A 4922-nucleotide genomic window follows, 5' to 3' on the forward strand; every position below is an offset into this window, starting at 1 on the left:
ATATATATATATATATATATATACATACATATATATAAAAGGGACCATATAATAAAATCTCAGTTCGTATGCTCTTCCTTCCTTCCTTCCTCTTACTTCCAATGGCGAGTACCAGTCGACACGGCGACGGCGTTGCGTTACGCAACGACGAGGCAAGTAACGGGCAAGCGAACGGGCGAGTAGGCGAACGAGCGAGTGAGCGAGCGAGCGAGTGAACAGGCAGGAGAGGCAGGGACTTCATTATAACCTCATCTCTTCCCAGGGAGTGCATTCGAATTGAAAAACGCGCAGGCTTGTTTTGAGGCACGGTTACCGTGACAACGCACGTATATACACTTACACGCGTATACCGGCCGCGCGTTCCCTTTCCTTTCGACCCTCCACGCCGCTCTCTCTTTCTCTCTCTCTCTCTCTCTCTCTCTGAACTTCCCGTCTCTCTCGGCTTTCCACCCTTCGCGGATCTCCTTGCTCTTTCTCTCCTGGCGAACCCCTCTGTGTCTCGCTCGTTCTCGCTCTCTCACGCCCGCAGCCTGTATACGCCGTCGGCGTATATCGGACGTAGGCGAAGAGCGCCACTCGCGCGGAGAGAACGAGACGAACCAAGAGAGAAAGAGAGAGAGAGGGGGAGGGAGAGAGGGGTCTGCGAACGGGGGTGGGTGGGTTGCTCGGTGCACGGGGAGTGGGGTGAGCGCAAGGAGAGTGAGAGAGAGAGCGCGGGGGTGCGCAACGGCGGCAGCGAAACGCGGGCATCGGCGAAGCAGTCACTATGACAACGGTGACAGGCGAGGTGTTAGTGCGCATCCGTGACCACGCCTACGTCACGACGCCGTGACGTCAGAGCGTCGACGGCACCGGCGCCAGCCGCCGACGAGGAACGTGGTGCGCGGTGCTCTCGACGGTTCTAGCGAAGAAGAGAGAGGACGGCTGCCGCCTGTTGCTACTTCACTACGCGTCGGACGGGCAACCCCCGCGAACCACCTCGGTGCTACGTTGTCTCCTTCTCGCGCGTATCCATCGCGGGACGAATTCTCTCTCGCGACCCCACGCGGTAACCACCCTCCGATCTCCTCTCCTCTCTCATCCTCCAGCGTTGTCTTTCTCTCTCTCTCGTTCTCTCACACCGCCCGTTTTCATCCCTCTCTGCCACCCTTCCGCTCTCGGCGGTCGTGCGAATCCCCCGTTCACCGCCGCCGCCGCCGCCGCCGCCGCTGCCGCCGCCACCGCCGCTGCCGCCGCCGTTGCCGCCGCTGCTACCCTACCACCGGGTTTCCAGCAACCAACCCCCCTAGACCCTCTCGCCAGGCACCCTCCCGCGCGCGTTACCAGCCAGCAGCGATCCCCACGGCCACGACCGAGAGCCGAGACCGACCGAGAGTCGTCGGCTCTCCGCCAGTCAGCCATCCGACTCGCCGCCACGCCACGCCACGCCGCGCGCTGCGTGTGTTTCTGCACCGCGTTTTAAAAGCCTGCGAAAGCGAGAGAAGCCTTATTGCGCGCCCCTAGTGCCGTAAATCATCGGCGGAGCGCAATCTCGCGCGGCGTCGATCGCGTGCACCCTTAGGGCTTCGCCTGTTTAATCGTATACATCTCACCGTCACGGTGACCGTGGTGTACCGTGCGGCGGGATCAGAAATACAAAAGACAGAAAGCGAGTAACGAGGCAGGAGAATAACGAAGCAAAGAAAATAAAGAGAGAGGGAAAGATCGCGCGTGTCAAAGAAGGGGGTTGGTTCGAAGGCGCGTTAGTTGGTCTCGAAGGAAACGGCAGGGTAAATCGCGCTCGCGCGGCGCACCTTGTCCACGTCTGGACAGAGTTCCGAAACAAATTACCGGACACACACAAAAAACAACGGACACAGAGCAGTGCGGGCGGACAGACGCGCGCTTCACGCGTATGCGTACGTCGCGCAGGTGCGCAGGTGCGTGAGCGCTCATCGCCGACACGCAGGGAAGCAGCCTAGCGGCCGTCGCCATCCCGATATCGTCGCTCGCGCGACACACGTGCCCGTGACGGCGGGGCGCGAGACGACGCGGGACGCTTTCGGCCGACGCAGCATCGCATCGGGCCGCCGGTTCGCAGCATCGCAGCGGGTTTTGGCGCAACGCTATTCGGAGAACGGTCTATGGATCATAGGTTAGATCAAAAGTATCATACTATCGAGCGATACGCGCGAGGGATTCCGCGACTTTTCGGCTGCTCGGGATAGAGCGATGAGAGAGGGTGCGAAAACGAGAGAGTGTGTGCGTGCGTGCGTACGTGTATGTGTGTGTGTGTGTGTGTGTGTGTGGGTGGGTATGAGAAAACGAGTGAAAGAGGGACACGCGACGAGAGCGAGCACACGCACACGGGAACGCGGCACCGCGGGGTCGTGGCTCGTGGCCGACCGGCGCGTGCTGCTAACCTGTTGCCGCCGCCATGAACGAGACTCCGAGGCCGGTAATCGCGAGCTTAAGGATATATTATTGCGTGACTGTCTGACGGGTGAAATTACGTCGTCGGCGGAGCCAAGCGTCACCGAGCGTTGACGGATGAATCGGATACATGAGGGGGGCTCGCGAGGATGAGACGCCCTCGGCGCGACGCGCCGCTATTTCGGGGATGCGTTAGGCTAATCGACTGGCTCGATCCACTCCAATGAGGATAAGGAGGACACGCGCATCATCCCCGGGAACACGATAGCCGTGGTAATGGAAGGTGCCTAGAGAAATAGGACGGTCGCGTTTACCTTCTCGGATTTCCTGCCGGCTCGCTTTACAAAATTTACTTTCGCCAGCGCGATGTTTATCGAGAAACCCGCTCGCGTCCGTTAGTTTCCGGGACAACAAGATCTTTCCTTCATTCATGGTAATGATATTTCTCACGTTGCAGGCTATTCTGATTTGCGCTCTCTTCGTGGTTGTTACGTCGAAGTAACAAGCGCGGTTGTTTGTAACGTGTTCATGATATATATTGAGGCAATATCAATTCGCGCCGCAAAGACGTTGGTTTGCAGTACAACGGCTGTGGGTGATGCGTTATCGGCGACTCATCCGCTGTGAATACTTGGTCTAATCGGCTCCCGTTTATCGATCACCTTTCGCGGGATGAAATTAGTCGGAATATTACTCCATCAGTGCGACTTAACGACGTAGATCGGAGGGGGGAGGGGAGAGGGGAGAACGAGGTCGTGACAAAACGGAGAGAATGATAGATAAGAGAGACGCGCGAATATTTAGGTCATCTGTCGCGGTTCTTTCGCAAATAGAAAATTCAGCGCCGCCGTCTGGGACGCATTTGCATATCGTGGGATTTGTTTGCTCAATATCTGTTTTGAATATATTAATAACGAATTTCATAGGCACGGGAATCTCTCCCTCGTGCATATTCACGTGCCCATTACGTTCCTCAAATACGAGCCGTAGTTTCTGGTTGTACGAAACCGCGTCTCGCGCTACTTTCTCGATAAATAAACGCATTTTGAACGCCTCGCCTCGGAACTCGTCGATCTGGTATTTCACTCGACGACTCGATCACTCTTTCACCATCAACATGCATTCCCCTAAAATCGACTCATTGATCAAGTGTATCCGTGGTTGTTCGTCGAAAGCATATTTAGCCCTTAACGCGTTCGCTGCCGGAGCGCAATTGAGTTATGTTTAATTATGTAGAATTATAATCTAACCTAACAGAATGTTATTGCAAGGCGCCAGTCCATCAAATATACCAAAGGAACCATTGCCGTACTAAACGTATGAGCACACGACGTACATGAATGTCAGTGATGCCGAGCGTAAATTCAGTATGACGTAAAGAGTATGTCATCAACAGCGCGAACGCAACGCGTTAAACAATTCGTTGCTTTACGTTGCACGAGGAAAAACCACACTGGCCACAAAAGCCATTCAAATTGTGTTCAGCTATCATATAAATAATCATACACGCGTTTGCATTTATAATATGAAAGAAAACCATTGCGATACTTTTACTAATGATTCACCGCCAATAAGTTATTTCGCGCAGTTACCCGCGTTGAAAGATCGAAATACAACATATTGAGGAGCAAGGATTGAATATTCATCGCGCGCGTCTTCGCCGCGTAATGAGAACATGAGAAAGAGAAAGAGGGAGATTTTCAATATGCAAAATTTTATTTCTCCAGAACCCGATACGCGCGGCGGAACGTACGCGCGAACGGCAAGATCGTGTGTAATAGCGTTTGCTTTGAAATAATACAATATTCTCTCTATCCTTAAACAACGTCGCGTACTTGCGCTCTACTTTGGAAAATAATCGCACCTGTTCGTCTCGTGTTCGCTGCACTATGCACGCACGCGAGATAGATAGATAGGTAGATAGAGAGAGAGAGAGAGAGAGAGAGAGAGAGAAAGAGAGAAAGAAAGAGAATATCGACAGCGTAAGCTTTGTGCGAGTGCGTTTGTGTCTGCCTGTGCAAAGGAATTAAGTTTCACAGACTGTCCCCGGCATTGTTTCGACTGAAAGGTATATTTATTACCAAAGTGAGCGTGCGCCATCGCTACATCGTGTGCCCAAACAAATACAATCTTTCACGCGGGTATCACGCACAAAGTATATAGAAAGACGACACCGCTGGTCCGTGAAACCTCACTCGCGCATCGTCACACACTGTAACCCCGCTGCAGAGAATATGCGTCACATTCGTCACGCTACGTAAGAGCGATCGAATTCTCTTTACGATGTCGCGCAGCATTTTAATTTGCGAACCTTCACATACGTGGCGACAAGAAAAAAGAGGAGAAACGGGGACGGAGAGTGTCGTCCCGCAGTGCGAGACATACAATTATCCTCGGTGGAGACAGACACGCGTCGCCGCGCACGGTCCGGCTCCTACGGTGGCGACGCATTTGTCGATAACGCTGATAAATTGATTAAATGCGGTTTAGTCCGGAAAGAAATGGGGGGG

General features: G+C 53.8%; 1 protein-coding gene across 7 annotated transcripts in view; it reads left to right on the forward strand.

Annotated features, from left to right (window-relative positions):
• The window catches only part of LOC116842353 (CUGBP Elav-like family member 4), a 605467-nt gene that overhangs the window by 237655 nt on the left and 362890 nt on the right, over window positions 1–4922 (forward strand). For 2 of the 7 annotated variants that reach the window (XM_032811457.1, XM_032811451.1), the window contains exon 1: window positions 1383–2134. The exons of the other annotated variants lie outside the window; for them this stretch is intronic. The gene's annotated coding sequence lies outside the window, so the exon portion shown is untranslated. Of the gene's footprint in view, window positions 1–1382; window positions 2135–4922 lie in introns of those variants that run through there. 7 annotated transcript variants of the gene reach the window in all.

The sequence above is a fragment of the Odontomachus brunneus genome, unplaced genomic scaffold (assembly GCF_010583005.1).
Source record: "Odontomachus brunneus isolate Ranch 3 - 2012 unplaced genomic scaffold, Obru_v1 Obru_scaffold_024, whole genome shotgun sequence".
NCBI lineage: Eukaryota > Metazoa > Arthropoda > Insecta > Hymenoptera > Formicidae > Odontomachus > Odontomachus brunneus.